At 45.4% G+C, this 24,097-nt stretch overlaps 1 pseudogene across 1 annotated transcript in view; it reads left to right on the forward strand.

Moving 5' to 3' along the window:
* The window catches only part of LOC144107635 (uncharacterized), a 79,850-nt pseudogene that overhangs the window by 18,214 nt on the left and 37,539 nt on the right, over positions 1 to 24,097 (forward strand). Inside the window, exon 2 of the transcript XR_013309335.1 lies at positions 17,144 to 17,197. The product of XR_013309335.1 is annotated as an uncharacterized LOC144107635 (transcript). The remainder of the gene's footprint in view (positions 1 to 17,143; positions 17,198 to 24,097) is intronic.

The raw sequence follows: 24,097 nt of genomic DNA on the forward strand, positions 1-24,097 counted from the left end.
ACGAAAGCAGCAGATTGGACAGCCGTCGCCGTGGCTCAGTTGGTAAGAGCACAGGACGCGATCGACGGAGGTCGTGAGTTCGGATCCCATCGGCGGCATGGTTGTTTTTTCTCCTGGTTTATATATAATTTTCGTTAAAGGCAATTGATTGGCACTAGAAATAAAAAGATTGAAAAAATTTCCCTATGCACCTGGGTTTTCGGTGACTGTTGGTTTCCTTAATATGTTTGTCAAACGAGCCCCTCATTTCATTTGTTTGTCTGCAAATATATATATATATATATATAAGATCCATTATATTTAGCACTCAACAACTCACTTAGCGATCACAAGGCCGTCATCGCTACATTAAAAAAAAGGAACTCTAAAAATAGATGAAGCCTGAAAAATTGTTTGCTCGCACTGCAGCTAATACAACTTTCGATAAGTTTGCACACGCGAAGCTGGGCTGAAAGCTTTTATTTACTCCATGCAAACTTTTCACGCTACTGTATGGTGCTGAAGTCATTTTGCTTCACCTCGTCAAACGCCATACAGACATGATTTCATTGGATACGGCCACTGGCGCAATTTTTGCTCCTCTTCTTCAGTGATCGCTTACATAAAAGCTCATCCGTTTAAGTACGCAAGCCATCTACGCGTGCACCCAGCATTGTTCATGATCGAGGCGCCTTTTAACCATCTTATTACAACATGACACTTACTGCGCCTTTAAGTGGATGAACAATATGTATTCCATTACTCCTCACCTACCAGAATTTTATTACGTATAGAAATTTTAAAAGCAGTGGCCAAATATTACGAAAGTGTCTCAGCTAAACCATTGTTGCACTGTTCGGAATCGTGGGGCATAGAGCCATAGTTTGATCGTTCTGGAAAATTACTTTGAATGATAAGCCTCAGTTGTTAGATACTGGCGCGGGGAGAAGAATGAAATTTTCAAGCAGACTTGAAATGTTTTCATTAAGATGGCATTTACGCAGCGTTTTTTTACCCTGCTATAGGAACTAGCCAACGGATGGGTTAGAAGATTGCTGGCCCATATTTTGCGGCCGCTGCAAGAGCAAAGCCGATCGAGTCGGGTCAAGACAGCTCTCTGGAAATGAGCGGATTTTTTTGTCAGAGAGCGTGCGTCTTGAGGCGCTGGCATCTGCAATCACGCGATTTTTTTTAGGCGAATATCTGAAATAATAGCCAATTACCCTAAACACTTAAAACCTTTTCAGGATGTAAAAATGCTGCAGACAGGGCCACACACCTCATATCAGCAACCAACTATTCGGTTTCACACACTTTGCTAGGGCCCTGCTTTCTGATATCTTGGTTATAGGCTCCAGGTTCCAATTAAATCTTACCTGGCACATCGTGAAGAAATAGAAAGGATGCTGCTCTCATTTATGCACAAGCGCAATAACTGAATTTGCTTCTATAAATGGAAAAATCCGGTAATATTCACTTCCATACACATCATTAAGTTTGGCTACTGAAGCGTGGTCCATTCTATTATGTCCGCAACTGTACGATTCACGTAAGCCCACGGTCTCTGTTCTGTCTCCAAGTGCTAAGATCCATTTCTTTTTTTCTGACTATCTCAATCAATCTGTCGCTTTACCTCTGGATCTGTGATCATGACCTTAATGTTATGACTTTTAAATTGCATTCACTTTTGCGCATATCCTTGTTCTTAACATATATATATATATATTACTGCAAACAGTCTTGCTTATTGTTTATTTATATATTGTCTTTATAGCTTATTTATTCATTAATGTGATTATGTTGACTGATTTCAAGTTATTCTTATTCATTCACTGTGTGTATGCATTTATGGCGTGTCCATTTGTTGTCTTGTGTGCTAATTGCTAGTCGCAGCTCCCGTTGCGAAAACAAGTAGCCCGTTACATTAGCGGGTACCAAAACCTCTTTTTCATGCGCATGTGAAGCTTTAAAATTCAGAAATATCCCACAAAACAAAGTTATTTTCTAGCCCTCATGGCGAAGCTGCGCGCTGCAGTGCACAGCGCTTAGAGAGAATCCTGTGGCAGTACCGCGGACACGTGTTGTTCTGCGAACATTTTCAATGGGCTATCCGTGGCTGCCGCCGCTTGCAGCCCTTTTTTCTTGACGACCTCCCTAACTTGCATTGCAACCTCCTTCTCCCGGCACCCGGCGAGGAAACGCACGCGTGTTCACCTCGTGCCCTTTTCCCCTCCTTCCTGGCACACGAGGTGCCCTTCACATTACTATCCTTTCAATCCTTCCCCCCTCCCCCCTCTCAACGCTGCGCCTCGTCACAGAGAGGTTAATGCCCGCGCCGCATACCACCTTTACCCCATCGTCCGAAAGAACGAAATTTTTTTCTCTTGATACTGCGAGCTTCTTGAGGCTTCTGTGTTCTGTCCACCCTCTGCCCGTTTCTCACGGCTTGCCGTGCCCCACTGCAACCTCTACTTCGGTTGAATGCTGGAGCACACAGCCCTTCGAACCCGCCTTTTCCCTTCTCCAGTTGATATTTTTTTAATATATATCGCCAACCATTTGGGGACACCTGGTTGATACGTGAGTACGTTTCTTGTATATTTATATTAATTTTTGTAGGTATTGCTTCGTACGTACATAAACTCGAGACCCGCAATCTGCAGAATACACACCGTTATAAGTTAGCTCACATAACACTTTCAGCAATTTTTAAAATTGGCTTCTTGAGCAACAGTAAAACTTTTTATGGCATAGCATTCTCAGTGCTGTAGCATATTAGAACAAAGCTAAGATGTGCTAACTGACAGGTTGGTTAAAAAATATAGCATAATTACCTTTTTCCCTATTACTTCTAGGCTCCTTAATTATTGAGAGGCGGTATACTCGCCTTCAGTAATATTCAAAATAGTTTTTAAAGTATCAAAATGTGCTTACCCTCGGCGCTTCGGCCAAAAACTTTTGGCTGTTTTTTTTGTTATTTTTTCTGGAGAAATTGCTTTGCCTATGAGCTTTTCGAATGCGCACGTAATTTGGCGCGATGTAGGCAAATATATCTTGGGACAGAGCGCCCAGGGTAAGCGCGTTTTCGAAATTCAATATCTGATATGGAAGCTACTTACGGTGGGCTACACGCCTCTCAGTAATTACGAACCTTAACAGTAGTGGTTAAAAGCTTAACTGATCAATAATAATTAAGCGGCCTACCAATTAGCTGCATTTAACATTGATTTAATGCATTAAACCACTGTCAAAATTTTGCCGAAAACGCGCTCTTCTAATTCGTAAAGCCTACTTTAAAAATTGCATAAATTCAGGTGAAGCACACCCTGTAGGTGAATTTTTATGCCTATATTCTATCGCTGACTGCTCATGATTTTATTCAATTGCAGAAACCGATTGGCCTTTGCGCACATGTGGACGTTACATATCATTCAAGAAATTCTTGCTCGGGTGTGGCATTTCTCTTTAGATGGGATGCAGCTGTCATGGGCCGCTTCACTTTTGCTCCTTTTCCTATTCACATCTTGAATGACAGCAAACCGATGGGTCATTGTGCACCGGCGGACGTTGCATATAATTTTTGAGCTGTACATCTTCGGCGAAGTTCTCTCGAAGCAGAGATTTTGTGCAATAGTCGTACGGTTGAAGTAGACTTTTGAAAGGAAACGGAAGTTTGAAAAATATTGACACAACAAATAATTTATTTTCAGCTGAACATTCAGAGACCAACTTGGCCCCCTCTTGAACGGTGACTGAAAAACGAGCCAGTAGCAGAAAGGAAATGACTTTGCTTTCATTCTGTTAATACATGGCGAAGTATATCATACCGGCGTATGTAATCCCTCTCTAAGTGACGGCGGCTACGTTCACGTCGCGCCTTCTAGCGTGCTCGCGGCGACGCAGCTTCCGGTTTTCGTCCGGCGGCCGCCGGCGACCGAGGAAGGCACCATTCCTTTGGCCGGTATGTTCAGTCCCTGCCTCCTCGAGAGATGGAATGCGTGGGCTACAGCCCGCTGCCATCTGTTTTTTTTTTACTGTTGCCCCTTTGTATTTTTTCTCTTATCTTCCTTTCTTTGGGGCATCTATTCTGTTTTCCCTTACGTCCTTTTTTTCGCGTCTAGTGTCCAGACACCAGCTTAATCTGGTAAGGGGTATTTTTTGGCCCCTTCCTTCTTTTCTGATGCTTCCCCTCTGCCTCTAAAGCCCGGCTGCTTCGCTGGTCCCTTAGGTGGTGGTAGAAAGCGGCTGCACGTTGAAACACGCTTGAGACACGCAGATATGTTTTCCCAAAAAATGAGAAGGATCGTAGTGAAAAACAGCGCACAAGCAAACACAGACAGAAAGAAGGGGACAAGCGCTGACTAGCAACTGAGGTTTTATTGAGAAGCATGGCGATATATATACAGCACAGCATACAGCATTAAAAAAACATATAAAAAGCACATAAAAGGCGGATAAGGAGCCAGCATCCAAACTCATCGCTTAACGTCGCATATCCAAGAATTCCATCTCTTTTGTTGAAAGAAGGATAGACGGGGTGCTGACACATGAGTCCTCCGCTTTTGCTATCGCCCTAGCCTCGATAATTTCCCTTGTTATTGTGCACTTGTTTCGTGCCAGGATTTTGCAGCCGTGAAGTTCGGGTATGCAGGCAAGTTTATGATTGCAACGGTGACAGTGCTTAGCCAGAAAACCTGATGAAGCAATGGTCTTACATTGTTGTTATGCTCCAGTAATCTTTCGTTAAGACACCGACCGGTCTGGCCGATGTATCTGCTTCCACACGGTAACTTAATTTCAAAAACAACACCCTGATCACATGCAACAAAAGGATTCTGGTGGTTGATTTTGCATCCAGGACGAGGCTTTTTCATTGGATTTGTCGTTTTACACAGTTTTATTAGTTTTTCTGGGGCAGAAAACACAACCTTACCATCGGCCTTCTTGGCTATTTTCTTAAGGTTGTGCGAGGTCTTATGCATATAAGGGATGACCACAACTTTTTGTTTATCATCTCTTTGTCCCTTTTGTTGATTGCATCCCGTCTGCCCTTCCGCTTTTTTTCTCTTTTAGAACACCTTCCGCCACTGACACTAGCAATTCACTGGGGTAGCCAGCCGCACCTAGACGGGCAGTTTGTTTCATTAGGCTTTCCTCAACTGTGTGAAAACACGACCTGTTTAATGCATTACGAAAGCAAAGGTTAGCTATACCCCTTTTCACCAATTTCGAGTGTGCCGAATCGTACGCAAGTATCGGTTTTTTTCCCCTAGGATCATAAATCCAACAAGCATGGTTGTTCGTAAACCGGAGGCTTAAGTCCAAGAAACGGATGCTTTCATCTAGAGGCAGTTCATCGGTCAATGTTAGGGGGTTTAAACACTCCTCGAATATTCTTAGAATGCTCCCGAATGTTTCGTCAAGAGGTCGGTCTGTCCTTTCTATTATAATCAGAAAGTCGTCAACATATCGTGCCACGTTTAAAACTTGGCAGCCGTCCAGACGTGTTAACAACACATTGTCACACTCAGCCAGAAATAAATCGCTCAACAAGGGCGCTATGCATGAGCCTATACACACACCTTGCTTTTGTAGATACGTGTTTTTTCCCCAGTCTACATATGTAGATGTCAGATAAAGATGCAATAGTTCCAAAAAGCCCCCTACATCTATACCCGACTCATTCTGGAATGCAACAGCTCCTGCCTTATCAATACACGTTTCTACACACGACATTAATCTATCATGCAGGAGTGAATAAAACAAATCCTAGATAGGTAGATAGTTAGCAACTTCATTGGAATTTCTGATTAGGAACGGGTCATCAAAGGTAAGCTTTCTCAGCTGGTCCTGCAAGAAAATTCCAATGCTCTTTTGCCACGTCCCACGCTCCGACACTATGACCCTGAAAGGGCACTCTGGCTTGTGCGTTTTGGCGGCAAACAACATTTGTAATGACAAATTCTCACTCTTGTCTATGTGGGTTACAAGTCCTGTTAGATTGAGCTTGTTAAACAGTTTCTTTGCCTTTGATTTCGCTCTCTTTAGTGAAACGTTTTTGCTGTCAAACGCAGCATTCACAGCCTGTGATGCTTTACGGGAGAAGGTCCCCACAGAAAACACTGCAAACCCACCTTCTTTATCGGCAGGCAGCACACACAGCGCCTCTTTTTGAAGGAAATATAGCGTCTTTCGAAATGGCATCCTGGAGTTTGATTGCTTGTGTTGGCCGAGCACATCTACGCCACTCCAAATACACCCATCGATGTTGCGGTCCGTTGCCCGTCGAGAGATCCGTCTCACTAACGCCAACTGTTCGGAGGCGGTCAGTTTTGGTTCTATGGCGAATTTCGTCCCTCTTTCCAGCACTCGACGAACTCCTTCCGGAAGGCGGACGCCGTCCTCTGTGTGGACCTGGTTTCGTGTTGTGGTGTTCCTTGGAGCCAATGAGTCCCGAAGCCCGCGAAGGACAGCTTGCCACAAGAATTCAGTAGTACAGTCCAGGCATTTCTTCCACTGTGACCACAATATCTTGCTCGTAGACGGCGACCCATGAGTGCTTAATATTGCGTATAGGCAATCCTTGTACATACGTGATTGTCGTTGCCATTCAGAACGAAGAAGCTTGCAGATTCTGGCAGCGTGCCCTCTGGAGGGATTTAGGCACCCGAAAAGTGCTCGTATGTCTGGTGGCAAAACCTTTTTTCTGATGCAGAAAGACAGAATTTTTGCTCTGCATGCTGCGTCGGCGGTGAGTGAAATAAGGAAGCTTGGGTCCAACTTGCTACACATAAAAGAGCCCGATGTACAAGAAAACATTGTAAGTAAAGCAGCTGAATGGGCTAGTTGGTTTTGCATCTTAGAGAAAAAAGCGGAAGGGCAGACGGGATGCAATCAACAAAAGGGACAAAGAGATGATAAACAAAAAGTTGTGGTCATCCCTTATATGCATAAGATCTCGCACAATCTTAAGAAAATAGCCAAGAAGGCCGATGTTAAGGTTGTGTTTTCTGCCCCAGAAAAACTAATAAAACTGTGTAAAGCGACAAATCCAATGAAAAAGCCTCGTCCTGGATGCAAAATCAACCACCAGAATCCTTTTGTTGCATGTGATCAGGGTGTTGTTTTTGAAATTAAGTTACCGTGTGGAAGCAGATACATCGGCCAGACCGGTCGGTGTCTTAACGAAAGATTACTGGAGCATAACAACAATGTAAGACCATTGCTTCATCAGGTTTTCTGGCTAAGCACTGTCACCGTTGCAATCATAAACCTGCCTGCATACCCGACCTTCACGGCTGCAAAATCCTGGCACGAAACAAGTGCACAATAACAAGGGAAATTATCGAGGCTAGGGCGATAGCAAAAGCGGAGGACTCATGTGTCAGCACCCCGTCTATCCTTCTTTCAACAAAAGAGATGGAATTCTTGGATATGCGACGTTAAGCGATGAGTTTGGATGCTGGCTTCTTATCCGCCTTTTATGTGCTGTTTATTTGCTTTTTGAATGCTGTATGCTGTGCTGTATATATTTCGCCATGCTTCTCAATAAAACCTCAGTTGCTAGTCAGCGCTTGTCCCCTTCTTTCTGTCTGTGTTTGCTTGTGCGCTGTTTTTCACTAAGATGCAAAACCAACTAGCCCATTCAGCTGCTTTACTGAGAAGGATCGCCCTGGTTCTTCAAGCTTGTTCCTTTTCCTTTTTGTACTGTAAGACAACATACATCACCAACTAGCCGAGCAGTTATATTCTATTTTTGTGATTAAAATTGTCATTCACAATGATTTGCTTCTTGTTTTCAGCGCCGACAGCTGCTCCAGCTAGGGGTCCACAAGCTGCCAGATGTTGCGGCTAGTGTAGGGAAGGCTTTTATGGGCATTCCCGACTAGCTCAAGTTCAGCAAGAAAGCCTTTATTTTGACAAGGCTCTTCAGAGGGGCTACAGGTGATATTTTTATTTCTAATCCTTACTGCATGCACTAGCTATCCTAGCTACTATTGTCCAAAATGCATTTTTTGAAATAACGTTTTCTTTTGCTGTTTGTATGTGCAGATGCCATCACCGAAAAGGAGAAGACCGCTTTGTAGCCGTACGCAGCTCTTCATTGGGGTAGGCGGCCGCAAAAAGCTCATGGCTGAGGTGCTAGCTGCCTAGGATTGCACCTGGGCCTGCCCTCATTGCAGCCGCTCCCTCGAACCCGGGCCCTGCCTCAGCAGCGGAGTCTTTGACGAGGCGGTCGAGCCCTGATGAGACCCTAAAAGGCTAATTAATCGCTTCCACGCAGCCTCCAGTGCCCGCCTAGGCCTGCGGATCTTTGTTATGTTTTTAATAAATGTTCAAACATTACACTTCATTGCCGGTTTGCTCATTTTCAGTGCATGTAACAATAGAATGTGGCATTTACAAACTCAGTGCATAGTCGATGGTTGCCAAAAATAAACATTCCTCATAGATGAATTTGCCAATGCGAAGCACAGAATGCTAGGTAAGCAGTGTCGGGAAACTAATAATGGGACTGCAAGTCAGTGTACCTGAATGCAATGCGGGGAACAACCAGTGGGTGTACTTGGGTTGGAAACATTCACTAGCCAGTAAGTGGCTGGATGCCTTCAGCAAAAACAAGTGCATTAGCTTGTGTGGGCAATAGTGGATAGCCAGCGAGCGTCACTGGACGCCTGCGATAAACAAACAGCGGTAAGCTTGGGCGGGAGATATTAGATAGCCGCTGGTTTGGGCCGGCTGCCTATGATATATACGTCAATGAGGAATCTTGGATGACTTATATCGAATAGCCAAGTAATGCCATTCAAGCCAATCAAGAACTTTGTATGCCATTACTGGCTTCTGATTGGAAAGCCAGTGGGGTGCACTGGCTCAAACACTGGGTCGGGTAGCGCCCAATTCAGATGCCATTATAGCTCTTTATTGGAGCCAATTTTCCCCGGTATTCGACCAGTTCAGGGCCATTATCGGCGCGCTGCTTGGATTAAGAAAGACGATAGAGTAATCACCTCAAATGAGGGAGCAACACAGGACAGCACAATAGAAAACAACGTGCAACTGACGAATCTTAACTGGAAAAAGGCGCAAGCAAATATTCCAAGATGTACGTCCGTAGGGATCGACGAAATTCCAATCAAGCTAATTAATGAACTTGGCCCAAGAGGCAAGGTAACGCTGATAAAAGTAGTGGAGGCAGTCTTAACAAATCAGCAAATTCCGTACAGCTGGAAACAGAGTAAAATGAATTTTATTTTGTAAAGAAAAAGGCAATAAGACGAACATAAAATCTTTTCGGCCGATTATGATAAAATCAGTTACATACAGGCGGACGATGCAGGCGGTGAAAATAACAATGAAGACATGGGTAGAAAGTAACAGAATACTCGGAGAACTTCAGAACGCGTTCAGAAGTGGCAGGCGCTTAGATGATTGCCTGTTCGTGCTTACCCAGTGTATAGAAATAGCTAAGGCGAAAAACAGACCTCTGTGCTTAGCCTTCCTGGACATAAGTGGTGCATACGACAACGTGAAGAGAGAACTCCTCTGGAACATATTAAAAGGTGAAGGTGTCGGTCATGAGGTAATTAATTTTCTACAGGAAATATATCGACAAAATGAAGTTGAAGTAGCATGAGAAGGAATTATGAGTACAACAACTGTCCAGATAAACAAAGGATTAAGGCAAGGTTGTCCTCTATCACCGCTCCTGTTCATGGTTTATATGATAAGTATGGAAAGAAGGCTACAAGGACGCAATCTAGGTTATGATCTGTCGTACACATTAGGCGGAAAGATTGTTGAGCAATAACTACCGGGTTTAATGTATGCGGACCATATTGTACTGTTAGCAGATAGCCAGGAAGATTTGCAAACTTTGGTGAATTGCTGTGGAGACGAAGGAGACAGTCTAGGTTTTAGGTTTAGCGAAACTAAGTCAAGTGTGATGGTTTTCAACGGCACAACTGATCAGGAGCTTACAATACAAGGCCATGAAATACGCCGAGTGGCCGATTACAAATATCTCAGGGCATGGGTAAACAAAGGGCATATGTACACGGAAAAGCACGAATAGTCTCTCATAGCAAAAGGGCGAAGAGATGCCGGGATAATAAAACATAGGGCATTGTGGGGGTACAACAGGTATGAAGTCCTCAGAGGTATTTGGAAAGGAATAATGGTGCCGGGGCTTACTTTCGGGAATGCGGTTTTATGCTTAAGGGCTGAAGTTCATTCACGATCGGAAGTAAATCAGAGAACTGTTGGAAGATTAGCACTAGGTGCCCACGGTAAATCCACAAACGAGGCAGTACAGGGAGATATGGGCTGGGGAACGTTCGAAGCACGGGGAACTCAGAGTAAAGTACTATACGAAGAACGCCTGAGGAATTTGGATGACAACAGGTGGGCAGCTAAGGTATTTAAATACCTGTACAGAAAGAGCATTGACAAACAGTGGCGGAAACGAACTAGAAAGCTGGCCAGTAAGTTTGCCAGAGACGAGGAAGGAGAAAGAAAGAACATTAAACGACAGGTTAAAACGTCGAAGGTAAAAATTCGATAGTTTCAATGCAAAAGAAGCATAGTGTTGAACTATATCCATGCTGGAAAAGGCACATCAGGAAGGAAACGTTTTATGATAACTCAAGAGGCAGTGCCCTCCTCTTTGAAGCTAGGTCAGGGTGTCCTAGAACGCGCAGCTACAAAAATAAATTTAACAAAGAAGATGACACAATGTGCTGTGTGTGATAAATCTGTAGAAACAATAGAACACATCCTAAAATATGATGGTATTCATCCCGATATCGATGCAGGCACAGTCACTCTTCCCGAGGCCTTAGGGTTTAGAGATAACACTAGTCATGTAAATAAATCTGCAGTGGAAATTAGCAAAAAGCGATTGGAGGATTGGTGGCTCAAAAGCAGAGAGGTTACATAAGTTTTAAAGCGTAGGAAAACGTTTTTTATTGAAAATGGCGAATTTTAATAACAACTTACAGCAGAGTTAAACAAAAATAAAGGGAAAAAAACTGAGCATAGTGGCAACAACCCCTGCCCCGTTTCAAAGGGGACGCTCCTTCCTTCCATCCATCCATCCATTCATCCATGTATGTTAAAAATTGTGGAAATCATGGGTTGTCCCGCCAAAAAGGTACAAAATTAGGACGTCCCGTTTCTTTGGACCTTTGCAGCAGCGTAGCCGTTAACAACTGCGACAAGGTACGTTTATGTGTTGCTACTGCGTCCCTTTGGCTAGCTGTGGAAACAATTACAGTTCCCTGTATGGTAATCTTCATAACTATAAAATTGATTGAGTAGGAGCCTATGGAAGAGGCAGAACGCGACAGTTCATCGCTCGGAGCAAGCAATTGCAGTCTCTGCTCTCTCAAAGCGCATTCTTTAGCTCAGATGTTTTTGTCGCTTTTTCTAGAATGGCCCGCACGTAAAAACGAAAGACAACGAGGGCTGCATGAAGAGAGGTTATTATGAAGAATGCTCTAGAAAGCGTGCGCCAGCGAAAACATTCGATTCGCGCTGCATCAAAAGCCTTCTCTGTGACTATGGATGCCCTTCAACGGTGAGCAAAACGACTGGAGACGCATGGTGCATACGTGCTTTGCAAGAAGCAGCTTGGATCAAACAAGCTACAGCCACATGACATAAGCTTCTTGAAAGCCTTTAAAGCGGCCTACAATCACGGTTGCCTGGAGTGCTTGCTGAGCAACATTGGGAGTCGCATCACGATGGAGAATGTAGGTGAGCTGGTAAGGAAATCTGTTGAGCGATCAGGAAATATCAGCAACATAGCCAATGGATTGAGTAAGTGTACTGTTTCGCCATTTTCTTGTGCGCCGCTGGATTATCCTGTGTTCGATGAAGCGCAACTGGCAAGCACAGCAGAACATCAGACTTGCGGTCAACGCCAAGAATCCCGCGCTAACCACTTCCCGCCTACTTCTACCGAAGACAATGAAGAGCCGCTCATAATGACACGACCTATCAATTCTTTCTCCGGTGCCTGCTATCGAAAAGGAAAAAAAAGAGGGAAGTAGGAGACAAGCTCTGCTTTGACGTCATCGCATTAAAAGGCGAAGCTGGTTGCAGCGAAACCTCCCAAAAAGTAAGATATGGCGTCAAGAAAACGAAGCGGGAAATCGAACGAAAGGGCTGCTGGTGGCAGTGTTCAATCGCAGGATATCGGACTGAAAGGAAAACGTTCTGTGAAGCGATTAACAAGCAACAAATGTGACTGGCAGTGCCCCGTGTGCAAATAATTATGGAGCAACACAGCGCCTGGTTCTGTGTGGATCCAATGCACGATGTGTCACGAGTGGGCTCACGAAGAGTGCGCAGGGCCCCATGAATTGTACCTCAAGTGCTCCGAGTGCAAGAAATGATCTTGTTTGGTTTTGATAAAATGTCTCGTTTTGCCGAGTGGGTCGGGGCAAAATGAGACAAATGGGACTTTTTTAATAATTGATCAATAGTCATAGTTGTGATGTTGCAAGCTTTCTTAGTTTTCCTGACTACTTAACTAAGATGCCAAGGAAGGCTCCTGTACTACGTTTTCGGGTTTTGAAATAAAAGGGTAAAAACAGTATTGAGTTTTACCCCACCCTACCCTATTGCTTTCTTTGCTATGCAAACTCCTCTTTGCCACTTGCGCTTAATGTTTTGTCCTAATATTGAATTAAACCCGTTGTGCCAACCGGCGGTGCTGGCTGGGCTCTTTTATTCTTCATTCTTTTCCTTGCCCATTCTTACATGTGTCCCTGTTAAGCAACCAAGTAGAAAAAACAGTTTGCGATCCGCCACGGGACTAGCGACCGACAATTAGGGGAAGCTGGCGCCCGACGCTGCCGCAAAAAAAACTACAGCAAAGAAGCCGCCTTGAGGTCCCTGGACCCCGCTGCTGTCACGTTACCAACGAGAGCTGCTCAGCGCCCGACTGCGCACGACCCCGCAGGCCCTCGAAGACATAGGAAAACGGGTCGACATGTTTTCTTCCTCTGCACCAAAAAACGGCCAAAGAGGGGGACCAGAGGCAAAAAAAGAGCGGGGTGCTCGAAGAGCTGAGGGTAGGCAAGCTGCACACTATGCAACAAGAGAACACAGTGCCTAATTTCCCCGAGCCTGCCTGCCACCCGGGCGTCCCCGGAAAGCTACCCATCCATCCACTGACCATTTGAAGCGGGATCTGTGGTCATCGACCCCCTTCAACCCTTTGCTTTAGGTCCTCCGCAGCGGTCGCCTGCCCGGCTTTCCGGTCCTGGTTTCTTTCCTTCTACAACGGCAGCGGTTACTCTGAGCTGGAAATTTTCTGTATTGATTTTAAATTTGAACCGCGTTTACCCGGCCCCACTCAGCACACTCCTCGTTGAGCGCGACTTCTTGGCCGTGGGGCGGTTTTAAAAAGTGGGGGGGTGGAAACACATGAATCCCCTGTTCTGAAGTAGCTGCTGCACCAGAGTATTACGCTATTTTATGTGTGCGGCGTTGGGGAAGCTTTCGAGGGAGTTCACCAAGGCGTCCCCCCCGTCCCCCTTCCTTCTGCGCCCGGTGGCGGCGCCATCGCGTAGCCTTCCCTCTTTCCCCTTTAAAACACAGAATACTCCTCTCCACAGCCTGAGAGGAGCCGCGTTTCTCAAACACGGAGGAGAAACAGGGGGGGGGGGGGGGGGGAGAGAAAATTTAACCAAGATTACACATGGGCACTGTGAGGGAAATCAGTACAAACAATTGAACTCGAGTATGACGCTATCCGTCCGGATGTCGATGCAGGCACAATCACTCTCCCCGAGAGTTTAGGGTTTAAAGGCAGTAATGGTTATGCAAATCAATCTGCGGTGGAAGTTAGCAAAAGGCGATTTGGAGATTGGTGGCTCAAAAGCAGACCGATAACATAAGTTTACAAATGAGAGTAAAAATGTGATTAGACGAAATGCGGACCTGATTTTTAATGCCGTTCAAGAAGTTTTAAGAGCCGAGCATGCCACCACCCCGTTTAAAATGGGATGCTCCTATCTTCCATCTATCCAGCGGGCGCCCTTGGCGGGAGCCCTGCTCGCGCACAGATTACACATCTGCAAAAGATAACACTGCCATCATTAAATCGCTCGGCTATCGCGCGCTACTTACCCGCCACTGGCCGCGAGCACGAAGCCACGTTAGGTGAGCTGAACACTCCTCTTCCTCTTTGAAGCGTGTGCTTCCATCTTTGGTGCCTTTTTCCCTGCGCGCACGCGGAAAGCTGCCTCCCTGCAGCGGTTGCTTCTTTTTTGCTGTTGGTATTACTCCAGGCCAATAAACGCTATTCCATATACACAACTCGCGTTTGTCGCCTATGACCCAAACTCAACGTGATGGCGACTTGTAGCTCCGCGGGCCTGGGGTCACAGCTGTGACTTTTAGGCCTAGCACACTGCTGCTAGGAAGGGGCGAATGCTGCCAGCCCTTTTAAGGGTGTTACAAGAATAACCGCCATAAGTACGTGAACGAAAGTAAAGCAAAGCTCATGGCAGCCTCTGTCTACGTATATGACGCTTTTCTCGTCCAACATTTGTTGTTTTAGTAGTCCTCTGCCCTGCGTTTGTTTTACAAGCGGATCGCATCGCAGTGGGAATGAAATGGGCCTTGAAAGCGCGTACCGTAGTCACTCACGCTTTCTGCGCCATCGTACCTTATTACACGCGCTTGTTTTGAATGGTCCCTCAGCGTTTGGTTTCCAGTCACGTAAGACGCACGTTATTTTTAAAACCTAGGTTGTTTATCGATGGAACAGCCTGCACGCGTAGACCGGTATTAATAGCGTATATTGCAATGCTTGCTGACGTATGACAAACCATGGTGAGAACGGCATAAAAAAAGGAGCTCACAAACGAATTCTATTGAAATTACCTTATGCAACTTTCAAACCTGCGGTACTATTCCAAATGACAACGGCGGCTGAAATGTATAGCAAAAATATCTTGAAGCGCGGTTTTGTGTTTTCAACCGTTGGGAACTGATGTCACCAAAGCTGAGTGAAAATAAGGAATTTTAAATTAATTGTTGAGAAAAGAAAAACTTTTGATGAGGGAAGCAATGAGAAAAAATAAGGAAAGAAATGAGCTGAAAGAAAAACCTTTGATGAAAGAAGAAATGACGACAAAACTACCTCATTGTTAGTTACCGTCCGATTTCACTAACTTCTAGAGTTTGCAAAATGCTCGAGCACATTATGCAGAAACAGATTTCCGATCACTTAGATAAGCATAGGAGTTGACGGGTTTAGAAGAGGCTATTCAACACCCACAGAGTTTCTGGAAAGAGTGAAAGATTTTCCTACATCAATAAATAACGTTAACTAAACAAACTCTTTTTTCATAGATTTATGCAAAGCATTCGACAAGGTTTCTTAGAAAAAACTGTTGTTCAAATTCGATAAATTGCTCAGAAGTTTTCAGCTCATATAATGGATATCTTCCCACATTCACGATCACTACGAATTCGTTGTATTCAATCACGAACACTCTAATCCGCTTGCGTTTAACTCAGGCGTTCCCTAGCGTGCGGTGCTTGGTCCGCTTTAAATTTTTATTTACTACCGATATCGCTGAAGGCATTCCTGTTAAAATGGAATTGTGTGCTGATGACTGTGTTCGTTATTCCGAAGTTAAAAGTGCTACTGAACAAATTGTTTTAATTAATGCATTCGTTAAAGCTATCTCTTGAAAAATGGAAAATGCCTATAACTTTTCAAAAAGCTGTGTATATGAAACTAACTCTGAAAACATACCATTGGTATTCGAGTACTCCTGCATCCAAAACATAATAAAGGAGGTGTCCCATTACATGTATTTAGGGCTTTGGATTACGAATAATCTTAACTGGACAAACATGTAGATTATGTAGTAGCTAATGCTAATACGAAATTGTTTTTTCTTTGAACGACCCTTAAACTTTTCACTCCTACCGTTTGTATGATAGCATACACGTATATCGTACTTCCAATACTAGATTTTGCTGCCACCAATTGGGACTCATACACACAAACCAATATGAGTAAAACTGAAAGTGTGCAAACAAAAGTAATTCGCTTTATATACACCCCCCGGAAAGCATCTGCAAGCGCATCACTAACAATAGTAGGTTTCGTTTCGTTATTTAACACAAATCGTGTGTCATGTTTTCCATTTTTGTTTCTTTTAATTAACCGACGTTAGAAGGCGTATTACGCAAATATTTCTTTTTCATTTTCGTCTGCGTATTCCACATGGCGGCATCATAATCGGACAATAACACCTTTTCGCACAAATAATAACAAGATTAAATACACATTTTTCCCAAGAACTGCCCCCAACTGGATTTTACTTGCCGACAATGAAGTTCTTCAGCCACCCTTGGAATTGTTTGAATGTCATCGGAAGATTACAATAAGTTTTGGTCATGACATGTTTAATGGTGCTCTTTTTTAAATATTGCACTGTTGAAACATGCCGTTGTTTCCCTTTATTTCCCTGCCTTGAAATCTATTTATTTTTTATCTTTTCTCAGCCTGCTAAAATTCCTCCACAGGATTACAGTAGGTATAAATGAAATAAATAAACCACTGTGGTATTGCTTAGGTTACGTCTTATGCCCCGAAACTGACCACGATTGAGGGGCCCCGGATTCATTTACACCGACTGGGGTTTATCAAAGCGCGCTTAAATTCAACAAAAAACAAGCGCCTTTGAGTTTTGCCTTCATCATATTGCGGCTCCTGCGCCAGAAAGAGATACCAGAGCCTTGGTTTAAGCAAATGGAAGCGATGGTCAGCAGCCACGGTGGCGGGTATGCATTGAAAAACTACGGCAAGCATCGTCAGTAAGGGGGGTAATAAGTCTGTCACCTCCGCGCTGACTAGGAAAGGGAATGGAAACTTGGATTTTAATCACTGAGGGGCATTCATGATCGAAAACAAGATTATTGTGACTGCTCAGCAAAGGCTCCCAATTGCAGTGGAATGTGCTGATGAATTCTAACGTTGCTTCCAGTTGGTCAGCAGCACGTAAGGCATAATACTTGTGCATCGCCTGTGAATGACTGAGTTGTTTTTTCGGCTGTGGGTGAATTTCCTTTACCCATGTCTTGTTTAGGCGTTTAGTAGTTCACTCCTCACTCTTACTGTTGTTTATTCCAGGCTGGAGGAGTACCATGGCGACATTAATAGTTTGGTTTCACTGATTATGGAAATGTGAGTTCTCATGGGTTTAAGCACAAGTGTTTTTTGAGTAGTGACCACCTAATTAACACGAATATTTTAGGATGTGCAGATATACCACGCGCATAACGCAGTGTGCCAAGCTCTCACTTATATGGCGTCACCACTTCGACACAATTAATGCCTGTTTACTTTTTGGTTTACAATAACTGGCATAGCAATAAGCCATGTATTACATTTAAATCACTACGGCACCTAAATGAGTAGTGTAAGAGTGGAACATTACTACCAGAGTGCAGAAAAAAATTCACCGGACAATCAAAACGCACTCAAAATACCAGGAGAAAATAAGACAGGACGCTGCTCCACTTTCAACTGATTTCATTTGCAAAATTCGACGTTTAATTATGTTCAGTTCCCGTGACGCAAAACCTAATCACATTCCCCCAAAAAACCATTTTATTTTCGAGCAGTGATAGAGAAGACGTGTGGGCGCAATTGTCGCCAGGCCGCCGCGGTGGCTGAGTGGTTACGGCGCTCGGCTGCCGGCCCGAAAGACGCGGGTTCGATCCCGGCCGCGGCGGTCGAATTTCGATGGAGGCGAAATTCTAGAGGCCCGTGTACTGTGCGATGTCAGTGCACGTTAAAGAACCCCAGGTGGTCGAAATTTCCGGAGCCCTTCACTACGGCGTCTCTCATAGCCTGAGTCGCTTTGGGACGTTAAACTCCCATAAACCAAACCAACTGTCGCCAGATTTCTTGTTAAAGAAAGCTTCGATGATTTCATGCTCAAGCTTTTCCTTGGTTAATACCAGGTTGACTATGCAAAGTAACTACACCGACCCGCAAGTACTATGTGGGTACATGATTAACCTTGGAAAACGGGTGTCTTGTGCTGTGGCTGCAGAAAACGAATTTCGTTAAACTAAAGGTTAGACAAAAGTTCAGCATTTTACTTTCACTACTAATATTTGCTTTTGTTGTTAAGTTAGCATATCTATTGAAAGGAAAGTGATCGAATAGGCGGTATGGACGCCTAACGGTGTGGAGAAGCTAACAAAGTATATCGCAAAATAGAGTGGCAGCAGAAACCTGTCTCTCAAAGGCATGATAGCAAGCTCTGATAAAATCAGGAGTGGTCAAGTGGTGATAAATAGTTGGGCAGAGAAAATATGGTATCGGTGATAATCTAGAAGGTCATGTGACCAGCAGGGTCAGTAGACCAGCGCCCCACCTACGCTCGCGACCATGCCGGAAGATATAAAAATAAAGAAGATACTGAACTCCAAGTGATGAGCTATGTTTTCGTTAGCATGAGAAGGTTTCTTCCAGTTCTGATATTGGTGTGTTACACATAGTCAGTATTTTCCTTACATTTGTGCAGCGAATGTACTTGCAACACATATTCGAACTCATGATAGTGTCAGGTTCAAGATACTAGTCGCGTGCGAAAATTTTGTAGTGCTGGTGAATGTACAGTCTTTTTAAATAATACGCTGATTATTGTGCTCCTTGAAGGTATTCTGCATGTACCGGTAAAATTATACTGAATAGTTACGAGCAGTGATAGTTTAGCCAGTAATCTCCGCATACGTTAGATGCAGGTGCCCGTTATTTGTCATAGAAATGACTTAACTGGACGATGCTGTCTTTTTGGTGCAAAATCAGACTACGAAGCCAGGACACACAACCTGTATTCATTGCTTCTCTCTGAATGTTAGGCTTTGAAATCAAATGCTCTGTGCAGAACTCTTCAGAGAGCATGCATGTTTCTTATGTATGATCCGTCGCTCCCAAAATTAGGAGATTATAATTGCTAGTCAAATTGCCGCGAATTTTTGTCCTGTTTGTTCGCTCACGCTCAAAGACGCCGGCACGCGGCTATATATTTGTGACACGAGATGCGAACAGGCTTATCGCGATTTTCTTAAGGGCACGCGTAGCTCCTTCTCCATATTTCGAGATTGTTCTGGTTGCTTTTCGTTCCTTTCCAGCTGTTATTTGAGCGCGGCTAAGAAATACAGGCATTGTGTTTGACGGCCCGCGCTCACCCTTGTTTCTACGCCGCCGCCGAGTCATTAATTTCGTTGTGGGCATGAGTGTATTCAATAAACACTTTCTTTTAGAAGCCGATTTCTCTCTTTATGCGCCTGCCGTCACTACTACTCCACATCTGGTGGGGTTGCTGGGTGAGGACGTCATTGTCGACCTCATCCCCTAGCAGCCACGGTAGCAGCCCGAGCGCCCCGGTGCAGACACTGGTAAAGCCAGCGAAGCCGTCGCAACCGAAGAGGAACTGCGAAGCATCCGACGTCTCTAAAGTCTGCCATCCGAACACGGACTACTACCGAGCCGCACGCCAGTGCGCCAGCCATCGCTACAACACCAGCGTCCATTTTTCCCCACCATCCCCGACTGCCGCCCACGTTCAACGGCTCCACAGGCTAAAATTCCGAAGAACGGTTAGAGTAATTGGAACGTGTGGCGGCGTTCGAAAAATGTAATGAAAAGGCAAATTTGAGGGACGCTTACTTCGCCCTGGAAGGCCCAGCCAGAACTTGTTTTGAAAACAACGAAGCTTCTCCGGCGACATGGCAAGCTTTCAGGTGAAAGTCCTTAAGGCATTCACAAGAATTATCAGAAAAGAGCGCAGCTGCCTCTGCAGTTATGCATCCAACACCGGAATACAATGATCGCGTATGTAGAATATATGAAACGCCGTTTTACACGACCGTATCCTGACATGACGGAAGAGAAGGTAGAGCTTTTGATGCATGGGGCGAAATAGGCACATTTTGCTGGTCTTATTCGCAATCCAGCGAAGACAGACCGTGGCTAAAGCCCTTCTCACGCGTGAAGGTCACCGTAGCTGTCAGGGAAGCTAAGAACAACGGAGCCCTCATCGAGAGGAACACGAAGTTGCTTCTTGACCGAGGAATTGGCATCGAAATATGCATCGCCCATTACCGAACTGGCCAAGCTGAAATGGTACTGGCGAACTCGAGCGAATAATATTGGTACGTCACAACGGGACGACGATTGCTTTCTTGAATTATTCGACGCTCCCGACGCCTACGCTCTGTCCGATCGAGTCCCAGAATTTTCACCCATGACATATGATACGCCTGATTTCGACATAAACGCAGCCCTCTCTTGGAAACAAAAGGCCAGATCTGCACTCTGCTTCGAAGCTACATCGAGTGCTTCTCGTTGTCGTATATGGTCCGGAAAACACAAATTCCAAAACTTCACATTGTAATTCATGAACACGTGGGACCTCTCCGCAAAAACCCCTACCGTATGTCTCCTAAAGAACGCCAAGATCTCCCGGACCAAGGGGAAGAAATAGTTAACGACGACGCCATCGGGAAACCGAAGAGCCCCTGGGCGACACCGGTATTTTCAGTGAGAAAGAACGATTGCACACTTCGGTTCTGTGGCGATTACCGCCGCTTGAACAACATAACGAAGAGGGGTGTCTGCTCCCTTGCCGAATCAACGACACACTGGGCCCGCTCGACCAGGCCAAGTAATTCTCTTCGATGGACATCAAGAGCAGCTGCTGGCCTGTCACCAGCGGCCTGCCACCAGCCATAGACATAGTTTTGGGACCATTATCACCCTCCCAAGGACACCGCCTACAAGTGTGTAGGATCTACAGCAGCGCATCTGTTGTACGTTACTCTCCTCGTCCTGTGTTTCGCTGTTTCCTTTTAATCGATGAAAGATAGCGAGAAAAGCTGCATTTCTCTTAACAGATGGCCTCTTCATGTTCAAGGTGATCCCACTTCGACTCTTTTCAGTGCGAATAACGTTCAAAAGGGTAATTGATACCGTATTGGCATGTCTGAAGTGGCAGATATATCTAGTATTCTTAGGTGATGTCGTCGTCTCCGCCTCGGACCTTGTTGACCACCTACAAATGCTTGAAACTGTGCTCTAAGAAACGAAGTCATTCGGGCTAAACTAGAAAGCAGAGGAGTGCGACTTTGCCCATAAAAAGCTACTTTTTCTAGGTCACATGGCAACCAAGGATTGAGTTGCCCAGACGTGCAAAAAACCGCTGCTATTTCAGTTTCCACTGCCGGCCGAAAAGATTGCTGTGCGCAGGTTTCTCGGATGCGGATATTACCGACAATTTGTCACGACTTTTTCGCGCATCGCGAAACCTCCGATCCAACTGGCGACCATAGACGTGCTATTTAATTAGGAAGCGCCGTTAGCACAGGAATTCAAGGAACCTCAGCGTCGTTTAGACTCCCCCTCCTGTACTCTGACAATTTCATGAAAACGCCGAAACAAGTTCACAACGACGCAAGTAGCGTAGGCCAATTCATCATCCTCGTTCTGAAAGACGACGGCCTTGGGAAAGTAGTCGCGTACGCTAACGCTCCCCTGTTCAAAGCCGAGCCTCACTATTCGAAGACTGAGAAGGAGCGCCTCGCCATCATCTGGGCTAACGCTGAAATTCCGCTTCCACCTATACTGACGACATTTCACTGTTCTCCGCGAATAGCGCGCACTTTGTTGACTTGCCAATTTGAAGGACTCCTTCGGCCGCCTCGCTCAACAGAGCCTGCACCACCAGGTGTTCGAAATCACCGTCGCCTACAAATGTGGACGCAAGCGCAACGATGCGGACTGCCTATCTTGGGCATCTCTCGACTACCCGCGGGAAGAGGACGATGAGGAAATCTTTATGGAACCCAGAAGCACCAGCGACTTCTAGCAGCCTCAGTGCTTGGACCCGGACCCACAGCACCGCGTACAATATCTGGAAGGCAAGGTTTCTTCACTCCCAGCAGCGTTAAAGATGGTTTGTCCTGTTCCTGTCTGCAAAACTGCATCGTCGAGAAGAGCTTCACTCCCAACAAGACCGCGTACCTCCTCGTCGTTTTGACAAGTTTACAAGAAATTTGGCTAGCATCACACGATGAGTCAACAGCTGGGCACCTTGGTTTTACCGGCACACTACATCGCATTTGAGACAAATACTACCAGCCGCGACAGTCTAGTGATGTCTCACGGTACGTGAAAACATGCATGAGCGTCAACGATGAAAGACACCATCGGTCAGGCCAGTTACATAATTGAAGCCCATAACACCACTAAGCAAGCCTTTTCAACAGATTGCAATGAATCTGCCGAACCCTTTCCAGCGTCAAGATCGTGCAACAAGTGGATTATCGTGGCGACCGACTAGATGGCGCACTACGCTGAAGCAAATGCCCTGTCGACTGAGTATGTTGCAGAAGCCGCATAATTTTTCGTCGAGCAGACTCCTTTGCGCCACTCTACCCTAGAGGTTCTTATCGCGTAGAGAGGAACATCATCTCCGCCCGAGCTTACCCAACCCATTACTGCTGCACTTACACAAGCAGCGGCGAACTCCATACCATGCGCACACCAACGGTCTAACGGAGCGCCTTAACAAAACCATCGCTGACATGATCGCCATGTATGTGGACGGCGAACACAAGGCCGGGGATACCATCCTCCGTTACGTTGTCTTTGCGTACAAAACTGCTTGTAGAAGAGCACACAGATGACACCTTTCGAGTTCCTTCACTGCAGAGAGGCAATCGTCACGCTCTACTCCATGCTCCCAAACGTGTCCTAGGAAGACAACATCGACGTCTCAGCTTTCCTTCAGCACGCAGAAGAAGCCCGAAGACTTGCCTGATTACGAATCAGTGACCACCAGTGGACTAAATCCAGACGCTACATGCTACGAAGATGCAGCGTGGAATACAAGCCCGGAGACCAATCCCTCGTTTGGGCGCCTGTTTCCCGCCGCTGGTTGCGTGAAAAATTATCCCAGCTTCACTGATTAACGTAGCGTACGCTGATGGTAACAGCGTAGCTCTTAGGCGTTTGGCTGCTCTCGCTCGAAGCTCGGGATCTTCCGCCCTGCGCTTCTTCTGCGTAGGCTTCTGAATTTGCTCGGCGACGCCTTGCCCGTTCGCATGCCAACTCGAAGTGGCGCTCTCGAAGGGCGGCCTCATCATCCGGAGAGCGCGACTTTACCAATTTTTCGAACTTTCATAAAAAGACGTAGGTTGGCGCTTGCTCTTGCACTTTGTTGGCTGTGGCCTCTCCACATCTCTGCGCCCGCGTAACCACGCCTTGTCTCATTAAAGTGTCTATCAAGAACTGCTTCGCTGTTAAAATTTTTAAACCGCCATTTCGGCCAGTACGTGGTTCTTCGTCGACCAGGCGATCTGTACTATGATGTCGTTCTTGAAGGGATGACAGCATCCCAGTGACGCCCCGTGCAACCAGAGGCTATTCATGTCGTCCGTCTAAAGCCGTATGATGCGCGCCGAAGGACCCTGTTTCCACTCTCAACGTTTATTTTATAAAGTCAGTTTTATTTTTTCTGATAACAGTACTGGTTTTAAAGGATAGGGTCAATGCTTCTTTTCGAGGGGAGTATTGCGGGAAGCTTTCTTCTGTTTTTTCGTTGATGCTCAGGGACGCCCGCACGTGAATTTATTTCAAGAGCGAAGCTTTTCTGGGTCGAGGCTTTCGAGCAGGCTTGGTGCTATGCCAGCGCCGAGTCATTAACTTTATTTTGTGGGCGCAAGTCTGCCTTCACCCCTACGTGACAATACCTTCACAATGTCTGGGTGTGGTTTTTAATTTACTCTCATTTTCTTTCCGTTTCGCTTGAGAAGTCTGAAGACGTTATTGAGTGGTATGCTTTAGTTGTAATACCCTCGTAATCGCTTTAGAATTTACTCAGCCAGTGCTGGTACAACCAGTCCCATGAGAATAGTTTCATGTCTTTATGGACTTTTATTAAAACAGCCTAGACATCGACTTACACTTGAGCCAAACCAGAATGCTTTTAGGGCGGGTAACAAATTGAGCGTACTTCAGAGGTTCAGTAATACAAAACAGTATAGTGTACAGCTTGTTACTTTGCAGCTA

Source organism: Amblyomma americanum, chromosome 1, assembly GCF_052857255.1.
Source record: "Amblyomma americanum isolate KBUSLIRL-KWMA chromosome 1, ASM5285725v1, whole genome shotgun sequence".
In the NCBI taxonomy this organism is placed as follows: Eukaryota; Metazoa; Arthropoda; class Arachnida; order Ixodida; family Ixodidae; genus Amblyomma; species Amblyomma americanum.